The following is a 10,012-nucleotide window of genomic DNA, read 5'->3' as shown; positions in this document are numbered from 1 at the left end:
TTTGTATATTGCTCGAATAGCCCTCTTCTGCAGAACAAATATGGTATTTATCTCTGAAGCACTGCCCCATAGTAAAATACCATATGACATAATGCTGTGAAAGTAACTAAAATAAACTAATCGAGCTGTTTCCACGTCTGTTAACTGACGGATCTTGCTCACTGCAAATGCTGAAGAGCTCAGTCTATTCGAGAGGGTAGCAATATGGGGACCCCACTGAAGTTTAGAATCTAAAGTTATGCCAAGAAAAACTGTACTATCTACCAGTTCCAATTCCTCATCCTTCACAACGACACTTGCTTGTTCATTTTTAGCATTACTCGTTACAAACTTAATACATTTAGTCTTTTTCTCATTTAACAATAAGTTATTAACACTAAACCAATTAGTTGATTTACCGACGTACTAGGTTACCCAGTCATGTAGACTGATAATATTATCAATCAAATAACTATGTATTATTTTATGTATATTCCAGGAACAATCTATTGACGCATTATAATTTTATTAACCATTAATGAAACACATATTGCTAAAAGGTTATCGGTTACATATCTTAGACCCACTTCCACCAACCACTTAACTCAGGGTTAGTTGGCTGTCATCTATCAAATTCCATATAAAATGGTGGGTTAACCTGCAGGTTAGCCCTCTATTTTTGTTGTTGCAAGTGGCCCTTAGAAACGCACGATTTTTATAATGCCTATTCGAAGGATATAGGAAAACATGGAACCTTTTCCAAGAATCGGTGCTGAAGCGATAAAAAAGTGTTTTTAATTACGACATTGTCGTCATAGCAAGGGAGAAGAGGGGTCGTGCCAAACGTGATAGTAAGTGCTAAAGAGATAAAAGTGTAGAGGGCATGGGAGATAATATATTTATAATCGTAAACCTTTATTTTTTTACTAAGCACGCAATACAAAACCTTAAACTAGATGCGTGCTGACTCATATCGATACATATAGTAGGTATACGTATTACGTACAGTCAACCAATTGAAACCCTAGGCCACTACAACCATCTCTAAGAGATTTCCATAGATTTAGAATTTTAAACTAGATTGTGTAGTTAGGTCAAAAAGTGTGTCCACATGAGAGGTCATCGTTTGGGCTGGTGTCCCTCTCGCACTTACTGACAATGTCAACATTATTCAGTGACGTCATCACTGTCATACATTGGGGATACCAGTCAATTTTCAAAGTTTTTTCCAATTCTTTGAAAGATATCGAAACCCTAGCTTGAATATAACACTAAAATAATATAAGAAGTTATAAAGTCAGGTAATATACAGATTAAAATACTACTACTATGGTAACCTCATTAACGCTGGCCACACTTGCGAGAGGGACACCAGCCCAAACAATGCCCTCTCATGTGGACCGTTTTCGCTAGTCTGATACGATCACCTTTCTGTCTCAGTGATAAGGTTCAATTTAGTATGGCAAAAAAATGTGATTCCGCTGTCCCCTGTAAAGGTCTTTGGAGATTTCTTACAATCTGATTTATAACGTCACTATGACATAGTTCTACAGTGGCCTAGGGTTCCAATTGGTTGACTGTACTAGTTTTCATAATCGTTTTGGCATCATCTCAATCTCGAATAATACTCATCTCAATACAAACCTCAAACTGTGTGTGAGAGTTTGTAGAAATCGCGAATCTTTCTACCGTTTCCATGCCTATACAGATCCAGAGTGTAGAATCGTTTCAGTTATGAGCTACTTACATTTGACGGGAAGCTGATGAGTTGATAACTCGGTGAGGTGGATCCGTGCTAATTTGGTGCTGACACTACCACCCATGCTAGTCTGGAGCCAAGTTAACTCAAATAGTCATTTCTACGAGCGTTTCAGCCTATTATACTTTGGTGGTAATATACCCGAATCACATCAGCCGAATTATCAGTTTCTGGAATAAATTAGTGACTCCTTCATAAGATAGACCAAAATCTCCACAGCTCATATGAAATTCGGGAAAAAAATTGCCACCATCAAAGCGGTTGAAACACACGCAGAAATGCCCAAGTATATGGTGTAGGTACACCAAACTGAATTATACCAAAGAGGATCGAGTATTATAGAGAGTTACTGTCAAAGTAAAATGTCTAATCACAGTGCATAGATATAGTGCCATCTCTCGACACAGGCTTAAAACTTTTGAACCTCAGTTTTGACAATTTAGCCCATATTCTTCGCTTGATATGTTTTGAAATGTCAAATATTAATTTTTGCGCCATCTAGCTGAGCGTACCCCAAAGGGGTAATGCCATCTAGGCCACCGTACCTTTTTCTGTATGGTACTGAGGTACATTTTTTTCTTAGACTTTATCTGTCTATACGGAATTATATATGTCTTTGATTATACCAAAAACTTATGTAACTCCGTATAGACAGATAAAATCTAAGAAAAAAACGTACCTCACTACCATACAGAAAAAGGTACGGTGGCCTAGATGGCGTTTCACCTTCGGGTTCGGTTTTAACACATATTAAGCTAAGAATTGTCAAAACTGAGGTTCAAAAGTTTTAAGCCCGTGTCAAGAGATGGCAGTCTATGCACTGTTATTACACATTTTACTTCGACAGTAACTCTCTATAATACTCGATCCTCTTTGATTATACCAATTTTCTTCTCGTCGTGATGCTTTGGAGTTACTGAGTATTATAGGTACCTAAATAAAGGATTACAAAAGCACGAGTCAATCATTGTTAATCTGTGAGTAACTAAACAAAATAATGAATATGGGAACGTAGTACAAGTTAACCTGCTTTATGTGAAGTCAGGGCCGTATGTGTTATTAGTGTGCACAGGCCATAAAACCGCTATGGTTCCCATGGACACTTGGCGCATTCTCATTGCGTTTCCAGCACTAGCGAATCGAACTGCTTGGTAGAACCATAGCCCCCTTGAAAAAATAATCGGAAGGTTGTTTAGATTCATTCTTTGTGCAGAAGTAATCCTTATATTATTTTCTTATCTTATCTCATCAATAAAATATCTTATCTTATCCCTTGAAATATCCATACTAATATTATAAATGGGAAAGTGTGTGTGTCTGTTTGTTTGTCCGTCTTTCACGGCAAAACGGATGGATAGTGACATAGGCTACTTTTTGTCTCTATCTAACGCGAGCGAAGCCGCGGGAAAAGTGATTACATAATTTCATGTGTGATAGGTACACACACATACACATTGTATCCTATAAATATCTTGTAGTAAGTACCTACATTTGGCTATTTATTTACTAATCATCGTACAAATTAGGAGCAACAAGCGACAAAATACACTTCATGCAAACTTTGCAATATTTCTTTCTCCTGTGAACATTCACATAAAACCAGACGTAAGAGCATAGCCATTGGCATATTCGATAAGAATCTGTAGCATCCAATAATACATTGTATAGTTAACCAATTAGAATCATAGGCCACTTTAGAACCCTGTCGTGTTGACACCGTGCTTTATTTAAATAAAAATAAATAAATAAATATTGGGGACACCTTACACAGATCAACTTAGCCCCAAACTAAGCGAAGCTTGTACTATGGGTGCTAGGCGACGATATACATACTTATATAGATAAATATATACTTATATACATAGAAAACATCCATGACTCAGATACAAATATCTGTGCTCATCACACAAATAAATGCCCTTACCGGGATTCGAACCCAGGACCGCGGCTCAGCAGGCAGGGTCACTACCGACTGAGCCAGACCGGTCGTCATTTGCTATATAGAAGTCAGTTTGACTTTTACTGTGACAAAGTTCTACAGTGGCCTAGGATTCAGATTGGTTGACTGTACTTACCTCAAAATCGGTATTAGAACTAGAATAATAAAATTGACTGTGTCCTTCACGATGACGTCTGATCTGTATCGGCATGTCATACTTTTCAGGCATATTTGCTCGTCATCATGCATGGCACGGTTTCTATGTGAAGTTGAAGAGCTTACTAGCGCTGGTTTCTCCATACGCGTACTTGCTAGGGATGGGAATAAGTGGAATAACCTAGGTAGGTATGATTTGCTTTTCCAATACAAAGGGCCGTTTGATAAATAGGAAAATGACGCGCCCTTGCTACATTTTTCTTTTTTAAAGAAGGCGTGTGCTTTTTGCGATGTAATAACTTATTACTAACTAGATTTTTTTCGCGGTTTCGCCCGCGTAATAAAATTAATCTTATTCAAACGTTGAACTTTGGACCCCTATTTCACCCCCTTAACCCTTAAATGCATAGTGATGTATATATGCATCATGCATTTTTGGCTGTATTGACAGTATGTCAAATTCAAATTTGAATACATTTTTGTCAAGGTCATGCATTTTGAAAAATCACGTAACGCTCCGAAAATCACGAAATCCTTTCTTAATGCTCATATCTACACCTTATTATAAGGAACCTACGTGCCAAATTTGGAATCTCTAGGACAAGCGGTTTCCGCTGTGCGTTGATAATGTCAGTTTCTTCTTTTATATATTAAGATGAGCAGTTATAGATACAATTACTTGTAACACCTGTATTTTGATGCAAGACAAATAAAATAGGATTCGAAAATTAAGTTCAGAAGTACTTTCCTACGTATTTAACACCAATTAATGTAACTCTTCATCATAACATTTCGTTTTCTCGTGTAAGTCTTCAGTGTTTATTACATTTTTTTTTAGTTAGTACAATCGTAAGTAGCAAGATATGGTTTAATTCGCCTTTTTTTCTATGCTTTGTAGTCCCTTTAACCTCCTAATAGTATTGAACTCTTCAACAAATATTAGGTAAATAAATTTCCAAATTCGGAAAATTTGTCCTGGGTCTTATTTAAATACGACGTTAAAATTTTGTAGGTACATGTTGTATATTAATTATATTATATTAACCTCCCATTGTCCATTTTGAAACTTGTATTATGAATTAACGATGCTTATTCAGATAATGAACATTGTGCTAAACCATTAATTGCTTAAAATAAACTTCCACGGAATGATGATTCACGCCCTTAATACTCTAAACAGGAAATTTGCAACATGGGTTAGTCCATGTTATTAATTTACCAAGCTTTTATTAATAAAAGCGTCCCTAATTTCAAACCGTCAGCTAATAGTAAGGTATTCATACATTTATTTTTATTTGACGCTTTTACGAGATGAATAGCATTAAGTACTTATTTGAATTACTTACTTTTTATGCAAATTACGGGTTTAAAACAAAGATCTACTAGCGGCCAGTTGCACCAACGAAAATGGAAGGTTAACCCGAGGGTTAACCCACCATTTTATATGGAATTTGACAGATGACAGCCCACTAATCCTGAGTTAAGTGGTTGGTGTACGTTACCCATAACTCAGAATGACTTTAAACGCGTCAACCGTTTGTCCCCAGCTTATTCATCGGGCCATGACTATTATTGTACATCTGTGACCTACTTTGTTCGCTGTGACTTTGTTTTAATAAAGGAAGATAACTCGAAGGGCAACCGACAACATTTTAATTCATAAAACAAAAACACTTGACACACCAATTATGATCCCAAGGTTATACTGAGTCAGCCACCCAAAATTACCAGAGTCCCTACTGTAAAACTCCTTCACGAAAACGTTACGTATAATTTTAAATTGGAATTAAAGTGCACATTTTGCACTCAAGTGATATTCATTATATTATGGAGAAGGTGGACAGAACCTCGGTATGGTTACTTTCTTAGAGCAAAGATAACATACATTTTCAATGACGTTTTCGATATCGAGTAACGTAAAAAACTTATGGTAGGATCTGAATTGTTTTAAATAACAGGGAATTTCTGACGAGTGGTGCTTATACTAAGATGGTTTTCCATTTACGTGGACAAGTACATACTCATTTAATGTCATGCCAACATAACCACATGGTTAACTTAGGAAACAAAGGATTCAGAACGTTTTATGAATTTAAAATAAATTTACAAATATTTTTTTAAAATCTTGACTGCTCATAAAATAGCTTCTTTTAAAACTCAATACTAGCCATTGGGATCAGACAATACCTCCACTATATTTAATTATTAAATGTGTTTGAAATTGATTACCAAAAGCGGAGCTTCTTGAATGCAACATTATCAGAAAGCACAGAAGCAACTAATCGCGAAAGATATTAACAGTCTACTTTCATTACTTGTCTGTGCGACGAGTGAAGCGGAGTTCATTGTACCACGTGCATGTGCCTCCAATAATTATACAAGTCTGTTTCTTACGCTAAACGACATTGACCTTTGCCGACCATGTATACATAAACATTTAGGTAAATAAAAGGCGACATAATACCAAAAACGGTGTATTAAGCGATCTTTACGCCTACCTCCAACTTCAAGTGATTCAAAATGTGATGGGATCTTGATCGTTGCAAGGGTTTCGAGCCACGAAGATCAAACAAAGTTTGCCACCACACTTGGTAAGCAGCAAGCTTAAAATATGAAACGAAATGAAATTCATCAATTTATTTAACATTTAAGATCAAATATTTATTTATGAACCCTTGTAGACCAATGATAACATGCAATTTTCTCATACGTTTTCGTAGAATCAAGAGAGCCTTTACCAGTTGCTGTGGTTTTTTTTTTTTTCAATACTATCATTATATGTATTCACAATACTACTATATGTATGTAGTGTGGTCGTTATCGTACACACCACAAGGTCACACCTTTTGTGATCCAGAATATTTTACAATTATTGCAATGAACGCCAAAACTGATCTTAATCGATGTGCATTGTTTGTTCAATTGCAGACCATAAACATTATTTTACTGCAATTACTTACCTAATACCTAATAATTTTCTAGTTATAGACTATTTATACGGTACCGTAAATTCGTTTGACTACACTTTTATAAATAACTAAACTTACATAAAATATGCGAAGACGACTCAAAAATTATCAGCAAAAAAGTGTGTTCCGAACTCAAAGTTCTGTAATCTGTTGTTGAATAATTTGTATGTGTAATTAAATATTCGTATTGATTAAACCGGCTAATAAAAATGTGTCCATTGTCATCGATGATTTTAGGTGAATCCAGCACGTCACTAAACCAGTAAAAATAGCGCTCGATGACACAATAGTAGCTAGTATAAAACGAATAATTAAGAGCCAATACACATGTGCAAGATACTGTGTTATATGTATTGAATATCATTAACATAATTAATTCCAGTCAAGGTTAAATAGATATGCAATAGGACTGAGATTGGGACTCATTAAGCCGTAGATAACTAAATAAGGAATGGAGAGCTCATTCTATACAAATAAGAGCTCGTAGACAAGTCACCAACTGTTAGCGTTCTGTGCCATGGTGTGCTTGGTGACTGTCTATGTATGAAGAGCAATTGAGAAAGTTGCTTATCGTTCATCACGGATCATTGTCATTTGTCTACGGGTCTAATTTACCAAAATTCAACACAATCATTGCTTAAGGGCGATAGAGATGGATTGCATTTCTGCGTCGTTTGGTGTTCCAGAAATGCCATTCGGCTACGGGGCCTGGCATTTGTGCGAAACGAAACGCCATCGAAACGCCGCAGAAATGACACAGACTATGTCGCGCCAATACGCAAGAGCGATATAGATAGATAGCTACGAAATATATATTATCGTAAGCGTTTCGTGAGCGTTTGTGCATTCGGCTACGCACACTGTACTGTTAAATCACTAATTGACGCTAGAATAGTTGTCGGCTACAAAACATTGTAATCGTTTTGGTAAGAAAAGTGATGTATAGAGTCAGCACTCTATTTTTATTTCTCTATGATTAAACCAAACAATTGATGAATATTGTCCAGCGTGGCCTGGTTTATTTACGGTTTATAATCTTTTTAGTATGTTTGTGTAAGATTGTTGCAATATGCTTAATGTCATTCAACTACATTATTTTATACTCAACGGACTAAACTAAAACGTAACGTAACTACAGCGGAAAAACTAAGTAAGAGAACTTAACAGTGATTATGGTACTTAGATATCAGTATGTCTTTTACAAATCTTCAGGGGATACCTACACTGATAACGTCAGTCTGTCTTAGAGCCCCTTTAGACGGCGCGCGAACTCGCGTGCGACCGTAGTTACATTGCGGACTGTTGAAATTACATACAATTCTGCATAACTATAAAATGTAATGAAACTTGCAACGTGTAAATAGGACTTTAATTATTTGTTTGTTTGTGGTTGTTTTTTTTAGAATAATTTAGGCAAATATTTTAAACAATATATTCAATTGGAATCAAACACGTTAAATAAAACAATTTATTAATAAATACTACTTAATAGTTTTAAACTCACTGTCATAGACACGATTATATCTACATCTAGGTACTTACTAAAGAGACTACGTGATGTCTAGACAAGATAAAAAAAACTGCTCAAAGAAAATATATTTAGTTCCTTTATCAGTTTTACAAGAATATTCCATTGACATAATAATATACTTTCGATAATGACCGATACCAGTACGAGTAAGTTTAAGAACAGCTATTTGTTCTAGAAAGGGTGAGGACGTAAATTGTGGAAAATCAACGTTCACATATATTTTATAGATAACTAGTTACATGGTTATTGTTTATTTTGGGACTGTTATCATCTACTTTTGACAACATAAGCTGAAAGCTGAAATGCCTGTTCACTTAACGAAGGTCGCAATAATATCTGACAAGGTTGCCGACATCGTAACGTAAAAATTACGATGCACTAGTAGTTACAGATTTCTTAAGTACTTCTTCTTAAGCATAATATCATAACATGATATGGATGTAGATAAAATAAATTAGTACTTAGCACTGAAAATTCCCAACACAGCTCCAAGCTTCACAGCTTCCACTTTTTGAATAAAGTAAACATAAGAATATCATCAGTTATTTATGTTTATACCTAGATATTTTTCTGGAACGCACGTCAAGTTGTTAGTGCTTTACAAAATAAAAACATAGACAATCCTTTTATCGATAAATAGCCTTACATAAGGTTATTAATTACCTCTAATAATAATCTCTAAAATCTTGTACCTAACCTAATCATGTAAGAAATTATGTAAATATTAAAATATGGTTCGTTTTATTATTATTGTCCATATATTTTCAAACATGTGACATGAAAATACTCAAGATTCCGTGCCACGTCAATAATAATGACATAATGTAATAATTACTTACTGACATAATTATAGTGTAAATTATCACTAAACTAAATATTGGAAGGAAGTGAATGGTGTCACTTCGATCGTGACAGAAAAATATCTAGGTATATTTATTTTTAATACATTCCTACAATTAGTAACCAAAACAAATATTTATAATTCACCAATTATTGGGGTTAACCTACGTCCCAAAACTTCTGATCAAACAGATCAGGGTGGCTAGCCGAATGGCACAAACGCTCACGAAACGCTCACGAAACGAAGCGCTAGTAGATATCTATCTCTATCGCGCTTGCGTATTGGCGCGACAGAGCCAGCGGCGTATCGCTTTCGTTTGGCGTCGGAGAAATGCCATTCGGCTACGGGGCCAGGGTGGCTAGCCGAATGGCACAATCGCTCACGAAACGCTCACGAAACGAAGCGCTAGTAGATATCTATCTCTATCGCGCTTGCGTATTGGCGCGACAGATCCAGCGGCGTATCGCTTTCGTTTGGCGTCGGAGAAATGCCATTCGGCTACGGGGCCTGATCCGTTGACGTAGGTACATGCGGCTTCCCCTTTTCATATTTAACAACCAGCCTTATAAATAAGTATCCCATCAGATCCATTTTAGTAAGTATATATTATTGATTATACCATTAACCCATATTCTTAGAGCAGTTCATAATTCTTGACGCCTGTATCGTCATAAACCCGCATGAGTATAAACCCACATGAGAATACAAAATGAGACGCCGGAGGGATATTGCTTGTGATAAAATATCAGGCAAAAATTTAACCCAGTTGCTAAGTGAAGACGTGACTTGGTTTTGTACTACATAGTACAAAACTGCTAGAGCATATAAAAATTCACAT

This window comes from Leguminivora glycinivorella, chromosome 14 (genome assembly GCF_023078275.1).
Source record: "Leguminivora glycinivorella isolate SPB_JAAS2020 chromosome 14, LegGlyc_1.1, whole genome shotgun sequence".
Taxonomy (NCBI): domain Eukaryota; kingdom Metazoa; phylum Arthropoda; class Insecta; order Lepidoptera; family Tortricidae; genus Leguminivora; species Leguminivora glycinivorella.
The sequence above is the reverse complement of the archived record's forward strand: the minus strand, read 5'-3'. Positions refer to the sequence as shown.